At 40.8% G+C, this 11,565-nt stretch overlaps 1 protein-coding gene across 2 annotated transcripts in view; it reads right to left on the bottom strand.

Moving 5' to 3' along the window:
• Window positions 1-11,565, bottom strand: part of CENPP (centromere protein P) — a 256,588-nt gene that overhangs the window by 204,261 nt on the left and 40,762 nt on the right. The window lies entirely within an intron of this gene.

The raw sequence follows: 11,565 nt of genomic DNA, 5'->3' as shown, positions 1-11,565 counted from the left end.
GCAAAGAGAGTAGTAATAGTAGGCAGTCCAGATAGTCAATACACAGTAAGTTCAGTCCATCCAAGTTAGCAGTACACAGTCACAATCCAAGAGAGTAGTCTACACATACCAAGTCATCATCATCATCATCAATCAGTCCGACAGAGTAACAGCCTCTGGTCAAAATAGCTCTCCACTCCTCTGCACGTCCTCCGTATTCATCAACCCACAGAGAATGAGAGTTAGGCTCTCTGTTGATATAGTGCAGCTAGCCAATCATGTTACCCAATTCTTAACTAGCTGCACATGCTTCTCACATGCCTTTCATTAGCAGGTATAGTAGGAGTTACATAACAGTGCATCAGCACTTTTCCCCTTAAAGTGCCCAATGCTGTCATCCTCCCCCTATGGAACGACATGAGCTATACATTGCATGTAACTTTAACATTCATAGTTAAAATATTTCCACAGCATGACATTACTGCTTTTCACTTTTTTTAAGACCTAAAGATAGACAGCTTTCTTTATGTTTCACATGTGTTTGAACCTTTGTAAACAAGTCTGCAACATTGTCATTAGTTTCACAGTATTCAAGCACAATTAGTCTATCTTCCAAGCATTGTTTAACGTTATGGAAACGTACATCAGTATGTTTGGATCTACTCTTGACACCAAGAGTTGTTGCTAACTGAATAGCAGCCTGATTGTCTTCCCTCACAATTATGGGATTGACATGACATATTCCAAGATCTAACAACAATTGCTTGAACCATGTGAGTTCAGTACAAATAGCGCTCAAGGCCGCGTATTCTGCCTCGCACGTAGACAGAGCCACGTGTTTTTGCTTCAGTGACCGCCACCCAACTAGGGCGCCACCCATAAAAATAGCCATTCCTGTAGTAGACTGCCTAGTATCAGGATTGTTGGCGAAACTAGCATCTGCGTAAGCATGCATGGTAAGTTCTCCAGTAGGAGTTATAAACAAACTTAAATCCATGGTCTGCTTTAAATATCTTAAGATATGCTTAGCTGCTAGCCAATGTTTTTGCCTTGGCTCTTTCATTGCTCTTGCCAATACATTAGTGGCCATGGCTATGTCCGGTCTGGACCAATTAGCAAGATATGATAAGCTGCCAATCAGGGATTGATATATCCCCTGATCGAACAGTGGACTCTGTTCGCTGTCTGACTCATTACATGGGAACATAGGACTTTGCACCCCTTTGCACTGGTCCATTTTAAACTGTTTTAGCAAATGGGATATTTTTGCCCTCTGTGATACTCTGTATCCACCATCTACTTTTTCAATCTCTAGGCCAACATATTGCTTGATTTCCCCTAGATCTCTAACAGTAAATTTGGACCTTAGAGCATCAATAGTATCATTCATTACTTTGGCAGATTTACATATTATGGCCAAATCATCCACAAATATTAGGATGGTGCATTGTTGCTCTCCCTTCTGCTTAGTAAACACACAGGGATCTGCAACTCCTTGCTTATAACCTAACATTTTAAGGTTATCTACTAAATGCTGGTTCCATTCGAATCCAGCCTGCTTTAATCCATACAGGGATTTCTTAAGCAACCAACAAGTATTGTCATTGTCACCAGAGGCACCTGGTGGTTTCTTCATATACACACAGTGTCTCAATGGGGCATGCAAATAGGCTGTTTTTACATCAAGATGCCTAATCATACAGTGCTGTTTAGCTGCGATAGTTAGAGCACAGTAAAGTGAAGTGGCTTTAAGGGTTGGAGCAAACGTCTCGTCGTAATCTTGCCCCCCTTGCAAGAATCCCTGGGCTACAAGTCTGGCCTTGTACTGAGTAGTACCATCTGTGCCAGCCTTGAGTTTATACACCCATCTGCAACCTATGAGTCTCTGACCGGTTGGTAGAGTAATTTCCTCATAGACGTTCAGGTTACGCAAGGACTCAAGTTCAGAGCTCATTGCAGCGTGCCATCCAGACTGTTCCTCCTGTGATAAATGCTGAATGCTCTCAAAGTTAGAGGGCTTTGCAATCACAGTACATGCCTGTCCTGGACTGTAGCGATCCGGTGGCCTCGTCTCACGTGTAGACCTCCTGAGCACCGGTTCTGCAGATTCATCAGACACTGTCTGTTGTGCTGCCATCTGCTGCTGGGAAACACCAACTCCTGGAGATGCAGGAGTTAACGGCTCTTCCTTGACTCCTCCGTTGCTGAGTGACGGGCTCCTCCTCCCCTTCCTAGGAACGGGTGGTGTCTCTTGTTTCGCTGCTGTCGGCAGGATTAGAGTCGAGGATGTTCGCTGCCAGCCAACAGATCTCTCAAGGAAATTTGCCGATGCGCTGGTCGTTATCTTCTTCTCTCCAGCATGGCAGAACCTGTAAGCTCGATGATTGTTAGAATAACCAACAAACAACAATTTTACAGCTTTGTCTTTTCCCTTCCTTCTGAGCTCCTTTGGGATGTGGACGTATGCAGGGATCCCAAAGATTTTTACATGCTCTATGGAGGGCTTCTTGCCATACCAGGCTTCTGCAGGACTCATTCCTATAGCAGATGACCAAGACAAATTTAGTACATGAGAAGCACACATCATGCTCTCTCCCCAGTAACTCAAGGGTAAATCACTGTCTTTTAACATAGCCATACACATGTTGTACAGGGATTGGTTCCTTCTTTCGCAGAAGGCATTGTGCTGGGGTCTATAAGGAGCTGTACATTTACGTTCAATGCCATATCTCCTGCACAAAGAAATCATTCTCTCATTGCAGAATTCAGACCCATTGTCACTGAGAATAGATTTAGGAACTTTGCCTGTCTTCCGATGCACAAAGCGAAGCCAGTTGTAGAACGCCTGGAATGTTTCCGCCTTGGACCTAAGAAGGAAGCAGAAACCATACCGGGAAAAATGGTCTTCTATGCATAAACAGAACCTTGCCCCGCCCAAACTCCTCGTAGGGAACGGGCCAATCAGGTCGAGGAACACTAAATCAAGTATCTCATTAGTCTGAAACTTGCTAGGAGATATAGTTGCTGCTGCTTTGGACTTGACAGCCTTGCATACTTCACATTCTATGAAACATCCACATGGTTTGGGGGTAATTCCAGCAGCTTGAAGAGTCTTCTTCACCGCCTGGAAATTAATATGCCCCAGTCTGCGATGCCAGAGATGTATGCAATCATCATGTGGTGGTTTATTCGTACTCACATGCTGCACTGAACGCTCCTTCTCAAGGAAATATAAGTCGCCTTTCCCTTTGGCTTTAGCAGATATGCCATCTGCACATATGTTGCAGTCTGTAGCTGTAAAACAAACTTTAAAGTGCTGTTCAGTCAAGGCTGATACTGAAAGCAAATTATAGTTCAGGCTTGGAACATTAAGCATGTGTAACTTTCTCCCAAGGCTCGGGATGTTGATAAGACCACTCCCTGCTACATTGGCAGACAGCCCGTTTGCGAGCTTCACACACTGACCTTGTGTAGGAGTGAATGTCTCAAAAAGCCTTTTATCCTTGGCAATGTGCTCCGTCGCACCACTGTCAATCATAAATTGCTGGCTACTGCAGGAGGAATCATTAATGATAACATTACACCCACCTCCGTTTGTAACAGCAGGAGAATGTTTCCTTTTGTTCAAGCCGCACTGGCGTTGTAGGTGCTTGAGACTTCCACACAAGTAGCACTTACGTACAGCATATGCTTTAGCTGCAGCTGCTTTGCATTCTGCCCCTTTAAGAACCTCCCGGGCAGGAACATTTGTTGAATGGGCTGGAGCCTCATGGAATTGAGCTGCGTCTCTCCTCCTCATCGCCTCATTCAGCAGTCGGTGGGAAATGCTGGACACGGTGAGCTCAGCTTGTGGAACAACATCAAGGTTAGCCACAAATTGATCATAGCTCTGGTCCAGGGAACAGAGGATTATGTAGACTTGCTGCAGGGAAGAAAAAGTTACCTTCTTTTCCTGCAGTTGGAGTAAAGTGCGCTTCATGTACTCCAGGTGAGTCATCATGTCTCCACCTGTCTCCAAACGTGCACTTAAGAGCTTCTTCATTAGGAAAATGTGGGACCCGACGCTCTCTCTCACATATAGAGCCTTTAGTGCATCCCAACACGACTTGGCATTATCGGACCCTTTAACATGGATGAGCTGTGAATCTTCCAAGTTTAAGCCAATTAACGAGAATGCCTTATCATCATTACTTCGATGCTTGGCTATTACATCTGCATCATCAGCAGCATGTAACATAGTTACGTCTAGCAGAGTTCTATGAAGACAAAAACTTCAGCAAGCCAGTTGAAACAGTTGTATTTGGTGTAAGGCAAAGAGAGTAGTAATAGTAGGCAGTCCAGATAGTCAATACACAGTAAGTTCAGTCCATCCAAGTTAGCAGTACACAGTCACAATCCAAGAGAGTAGTCTACACATACCAAGTCATCATCATCATCATCAATCAGTCCGACAGAGTAACAGCCTCTGGTCAAAATAGCTCTCCACTCCTCTGCACGTCCTCCGTATTCATCAACCCACAGAGAATGAGAGTTAGGCTCTCTGTTGATATAGTGCAGCTAGCCAATCATGTTACCCAATTCTTAACTAGCTGCACATGCTTCTCACATGCCTTTCATTAGCAGGTATAGTAGGAGTTACATAACAGTGCATCAGCACTTTTCCCCTTAAAGTGCCCAATGCTGTCATCGGATGGAGGAGGAAAACGGGGGAAGGAGGAGGCAGTGAGGCTGCACAGGGGGGCGGTGAAGGAGGGAGGAAAATGGGAGGAGGCTGCGAGGGGGGTAGCAAAGGAGGAAGGAGGAAACAGGAGAGGAAATCGGGGGGAGGGGGAGGCACCACGGGGGGGGGAGGCTGAATTAGGCGCCCCCACCCTGCCGGCCCTGGGGCCAAAAAGGTTGGGGACTACTGATCTACATAACACTGTATTCTGGCCTATTAACAGTCATAAACTTCGATAAGTTTTATATTTTAATCACAACATAGGTAAAGAAGTCAACACAATGGTTTCTCTTCAATTCAGTGACAATACAAGCCCATTAATAATATTAACACCATTTTTTCTTGGTAATTCTGTTTAATTTTTATTCCCTTTAATCATTAAAAAGATCAGATGCTGTCTTCGTGACAGTGTTTCTGAAACACAGCTTCTGAGTACTACAGGTTCAGAAAAAAAATTTATTGAACATATCCTGTTATCCTTACTATGTATTTTTAAAATACACAATTAAATTCTTTTTACTGTTTTCTAAAACAAAACCACAAGGGCAATTTTAAATGATGTACTATTTCAGCTGATTTGAGGATTCAAACCTTCAGGATGGTTTTTCAGGTGTAGTATACACATTTGTCTGTGAAAGGACACGGGGCTTCAGAAAGCTTCAAAAATTTATTCTGTGAGTCCATTCCATTTATGGAGAAAAATAATACAAATACTCCTCATTGAAAATGTAAAAACACAAAAACGTAAATGGGGTCAAATTGACCCTATCATTTTTAAAGCAGAAGACACAGTTGGGAATTTATACCTTGAAGTATGTTTATAATATGAAAAAGACAGTAGGGATACAGTTGCATTCTCTTAGCATAAGTATACTGCAAGGAATAATTTTAAAGCTTCTGCAAGGACTGTTTTATATGTTAAAATCTTCCATGGGATCCAGCATTTAGGATCTCATATCAGAGTTGGCCAGTATATGCATAAAGGCTGCACATATGTATGCCCCTGGGCATCCTGGGTAACATAGCTAGCTTTGAGGTCTGGTCAAAGCTGTGTCTTTGAGGACACAGCTTCCTTGTAATTCACAATCAAATGCTAGGATTTGTTGCACTGTGAGGGTTCTCATTTCAATCACTGTGTACCCTTTTAAAACTTCTCACATACCAACACAACATAAATGTCCCAAGTAAAGTTTTCATTCTTCCTAACAATGAGGGGGGGGGGGGCACCTGAAATATGAACAACTTACCTTCTTTTCTGAATACCGAGTTGGCACTGAAAAGCACTGTTCTGAAATGGTTTTGTTTCTACCTAGAAGGTTGATTTCGGAATGCAGTACTACTCAACATCTTGGCCCTTGGATCCCACAAGGTTTCATACTGTCCCCCATTGCTTTTTAACATCTATATGAAACCATAAGGAGAGGCCATTTAGATATTAGGGCTGGTTCATCACAACATACAGATGACATTCAACTTTATCTCGTGCTTCCAGAAGAACTCAGAGAGACTGTGGAAACTGTAAACCTGGGTGCAGTTTTGGAATGAATGAGAGCCAACAAGCTAAAACTCGATCTTTTAAAAATGGAGGCACTACTAATGGACAGAAGGACTGACCCAGGAATTGATGTTTCTCTTGCTTGGGATGGGGTTGCACTCCTCCTAAAGGGGCAGATTTATAGCTTGTGGATGCTTGTGGACACTGCTACTGGATAAACAGGTGCCAATAGTGGCCAGAGGTGAACATGGTAAGCCAACTTTGACATTTCCTGGTCAAAAAACATCTTGCTGTGGTGGTACATGACCTGGTAATATCTAAATTAGATTACTGCAGTGCGCTCTATGTGGGGCTGCCGTTGAAGAGTGTTTTGTAGAAGTAGTATAGAATGCTGCAGCCAAAATGTCCTTATGGTCATATGGACCATAAAATTCCAATCTTGTTTCACCTACACAGTCTTCCAATTTGCTTCCAGAGCCAATTTAAGATGGTGGTATTGACTTATAAAGTCCTACCTGCACAGCTACCTCCAATATGAACTTTTCTATGTACTCTGGTCATCTTTGGAGGCCTTGCTTTGGGTACCCCTGCCATCTGATGTTAGGTGCATGGCAACCCAAGAAAGAGCGTTCTTGGTTGTGGCACTGAAACTTTGGCACTCCCTTCCCCAGGGAGATTTGTCTGGCTCCTTCTGTCATTAACTTCTGCAACAGGTGAACACTTTTCTGTTTCATTTGGCCTACCCCCAGTAAACTTTAATTGACTCTCCTACCTGGTTGTTGTCTTTATATGTTTATGTTTTATTACATATTTTACATATATATTTAAATGCATTTTATGTTGAAAGGGTTTTAGTGCCTTGATGTTTGCCGCTTTGGAGACTCTATCTTTTAAATAAGTAAATAAATAAATCAGCTTTGGGGCCTAATTCAAGGTGTTGATATTGACATTTATATAGCTGACCAACATTCCTTCAGAACTGCTTACTCCCATATAAACCTACCTGATCAGATGTCATTCTTTGGCTGTCCTTGTCACCTGACACTAGATGGGTTAGGCAACCTAAGGCCTTCTCGGTTACGGCAACAAAATTGTAAAATACCACCTCTCCGGGAGATTTTTCAGTCTCCTCAATCGTTGTCTTCTGCACAGCTGAAGACTTACCTGTTTCATTTTGCATTCTCTCACTGATGCTCCTTCCTGATTGTTTCTTTCATTATTGTTAATAGGTTTATATTGTATATTTTTTAAAAAGCTATTCTGATTGTTCACTGGTTTGGTAACCCTACATTTGGTGCACGGGAAACATAAACATGTTCTAAATAAATAAAATAAAGATTAGAGAAGAAGGAAGTCAGAACGATGCACAAGGAAATAATCCAGTAAACCATCTAGTACAGTGATGGGAAATTTCTATGTGCTCAGGATTAACATCCATTCTACAGGCTAATCTGAGAAGACTGGTGCATCTTCCTGCAAACCAGTCCCCTCTCACATATTAGGTTTATAGCTATTAGCCAGACCACTTTATAAAACTTCAAAGGATTGGTGTATTTTACTGTATTGTTACTGTAAAAATTATTCTAGAATTTGCCTTCTGGGAGAAAGAGAAGGAAGGAGGGCACCTGCCAGCCAAAACCAAATTTCTCAGAATGGGCCAATGTATTAAAAGAATCCAGAAAATTAATTTGGTACTTCAAGCATCAAGGAAGAGAAACTGTCCACAGCTCCATCAACACTAACACTTTTCTCTATTGCCACTTGCTCAGTTTTTACAAAAAAACCAGATGACAGCTAGTTGAACACTGCATTCCTGTGTTTTCCCCAGTGTGTCACCATGTTTCTTCAAGTATAGATTTTTAAAATTTGTACTGAAAACACAACACAATCTATTCAGGTGTGAGCTGACTATAGCACTCATCATATAATGTGAGGAGGAGAAGCATATAATATGGATGGTATTGCTATACCACTTTCTCCATGATTTAAAAAAATTAAGCACTAGGGAAGTTTAGAAAGGCTTTGTTCATCTCAGCACTTATGGCCAGCCTTGTCAGCTTAACCAATGCTCTTCTTTAAAGGCAGACTACAAAAGAAAAAACTTTCAGAGAACAGCTACACAGTTTGGCTCTAAGGCTGCAATGCACAGCATACTTACTTGTAAATAAGTTTTAGTAAAATAAGCTGTGACTAAGCTCCAATCCACACAGTCAGAAAAAATGCAAAGCTTATTAAGGATCTGCGTCATTTAGAAATCAAAGAAGAGTACATATTTTAATTTTGTCCAAGTAGGAAAAAAGCTTCTGCATACCAAAATGTGTCATATCAGAAGAAAGGGAGATAACCCTTCTAAATGACATGCTTGCTTTCCATTGAAAATTGTTTTCTGTGGAACTCTTATATTCCTGAGCCCCTACCCCCATTCTGCAATAATATAGCATCTAAAGAATTTCTGATTCTTTCAGCATTTCCAAGAAAATGTTCCAATCTGTGCATGTTGTAGGGGGGAGAAGTAATTTGGTTTTGTTTATAATCTTTAATGACTTCAGCAGTCTGGGACCCATGTATCTACAGGAATGCCTCCTCCACTATGTCCCTGGGAGAGCACTACATTCTACTGGTCAAAATCTACTGGTGATCCCTGGCCCTAAAGAGGTCCAGCTGTCTTTTTCAGTCCTGGCCCCGACCTGGCGAAACCCTCTGCCAGAAGACAACAGTGCCCTGTGGGATCTTTTACAATTCTGCAGGGCCTGCAAAGAAGGCTTTTGTTTGAGGACAGCGACGGCTGCCGGACTGGCACCCCCTCCCCACCTCTACTTAAGGAGGGAACTGCTCCCAATGCCTGGAAAGCAGAATTACAGCACACTATAAAGTATGTTCATTGGGTTGCAACTGTTTTAAATTACTGGTTTTATTGATGTTATGTGTACCTTTTGTTGTGCATCGCCTAGAGCCTGGCATTGGCGGGGTTTAGGCGATTCAATAGTAATAGTAATGATGATGATGCTACAATGAATTGCTATTCAGTGATGTTTCATGGGAATAATCCACACTTCACATGGTTATAGTGTTTGAGGCATGTACACTAAAGTTTGTTGACATGAACATTATGAAAAGTGAACAGAGAATGCATGTGTATAAACACATCTCTGCAGGATTATGTATGCTGTATTCTGTTCTCGATCTGAAAATGATACTCCACAAAGTAGGGAAACGAAAGCATGTGAAAGGACTACACACTACCTGAAAGGATGAAAGCCCTGAATACAAAGAAATCATCCTAAAAAGGGGGGGGGGGGGAGATGCTGCACAAAACTGTAACTTGTATGTTAATTTAAGATGCACCCCTCTTTTTCTTGATGGCACATATGAGGGGATATTCAGATAAACAGGGGTCATAGACAGAAATATCTACTACCTCTTATGGTTTTTTTCAACTGTGATTTACCAAAATTGCCTTGAGACCTTCAAACACTCCTGGGTCATACCAGAAGTCTGTTTAGTCATGCCTTTCTATCTGCAGCAATATACAGCCTCTGGGAAGCACCCAAATATGCCATTAAAACAATTGCTACAGCATTTTCCTGCCACAGGGTTGTCTTCCTTCTTCTAGCTTGAGAGATATGGTGAGACAAATAAAATGCAATCTCCCCAAAAATCTTCAGTACCCCCCATAAACGAAAATGACAGGAGAAAACAGAAGAAACAATGAGGATGGATTGACAGGCTACCAAGGAAGCAACATAACAGAAAGGATAGTGAAAGACTGATGTTGCACACTACAGCAAGTAGTATAGTAAATCCCCAAATGCTGGTAGCTGAATTAAAATTCCTAAGTGTGTCTCTATTAAAGTGGTTTCTGAGCCACCTTTACCCATTAGAATTATAGCTCACATCTAGATTTCAGACCACACATTTTCTATTTTTTAATTTTTTGGGTTTCAAACAATTTTTATTAGTAACATATGGCAATATATTCAATTTCTTATATCACTAATAACTACTTTTTAAAATCCCATATATTACTTTCTACCTCCCCCTCCCCCCTTTACTTGACCCCTGCCTGTGTCCTAAATTCAAAACATCATTTTAAAAGGTACCCCTAATTAATAAGAACCAAAGCTCATATCTTCCCTCCACTTATACTTAATCATTATCAAAGATTGTCCAATGCCCTTTTATTTTCCATATCTACGTATCTTCTTCCACTCCATCTTAAATACTTCTAAATCATAGTCTCTTAAAGTTCTTGTTAGCTTATCCATTTCACTTCATGTCATAACGTTAACAATCCAATCCCATTTCTCTGGTATTTTTTCTTGCTTCCACAACTGCGTATACAATGTCCTAGCAGCTGAGAGCAAGTACCAGATTAAAGTTCTGTCTTCTATTGGAAATTTTTCCATTTGTAATCCTAACAGAAAAGTCTCTGCAACTTTGTTAAATTCATATCCCAAGATCTTAAAAATCTCTTGCTGAATCATCTGCCAAAACATTTTAGCTCTTTCACCAGTCCACCACATATGGTAGAAAGAACCTTCATGCTTTTTACATTTCCAACATCTGTCTGGCATCTTGTTGTTCATCTTTGCCAATTTTTTAGGAGTTATATACCATCTGTACATCATCTTAAAACAATTTTCTTTGATATTCTGGCATGTTGAGAGTTTTATAGAGTTCTTCCACAAATATTCCCGTTTCCATCTGTATTTCTTTATTAACATTAATTGCCCATTTAATCATTTGAAATTTTACTACTTCATCTTCTGTAGACCATTGTAAAATTAATTTATATACTTTTGAAATTAATTTATCATCGTCTCCAAGCAGAACTTTTTCCATTTCTGTTTGCTCCTTCCTTATTCCTTCAGTTTTAATATCGTTCTCCACCAAGCTATTTGTTGCATTTGAAACCAATCATATCTATTATTCAACTCTTCAGCAGTTTTCAGTTCTATTTTGCCACTTTGTATTTTTAACAGTTAACTATATGACAACCACTTTTCTTCCCCTATCTCAGCTGTAATTTTTATTTACTTCCGCCAGTACTATCCATAATGGTCTTCTCTCATCTCCATACTTCTTATATTTCATCCATGTACTTAACAAATTATTTCTTATATAATGGTGAGAGAAAAACCGTCCATCTTCTTTTTTTCATAATACAAATATGCATGCCAGCCAAATTTATTTCCATGACCTCCCAACACTAACAGTGTTATCCATTCTTTTATCCACACTAAGCAAACTGCTTCCTGATATAATCTTAAATTTGGTAGTTGAAATGCACCTCTCTCTTTTGCATCTGTCAAAATTTTCATTTTAATCATTGGTTTCTTCCCGGCCCACACAAATTCTGAAATTTTTCTTC

This window comes from Heteronotia binoei, chromosome 5 (assembly GCF_032191835.1).
Source record: "Heteronotia binoei isolate CCM8104 ecotype False Entrance Well chromosome 5, APGP_CSIRO_Hbin_v1, whole genome shotgun sequence".
NCBI classification, from domain to species: domain Eukaryota; kingdom Metazoa; phylum Chordata; class Lepidosauria; order Squamata; family Gekkonidae; genus Heteronotia; species Heteronotia binoei.
This window is presented reverse-complemented; position numbering and strand designations above follow the sequence as displayed.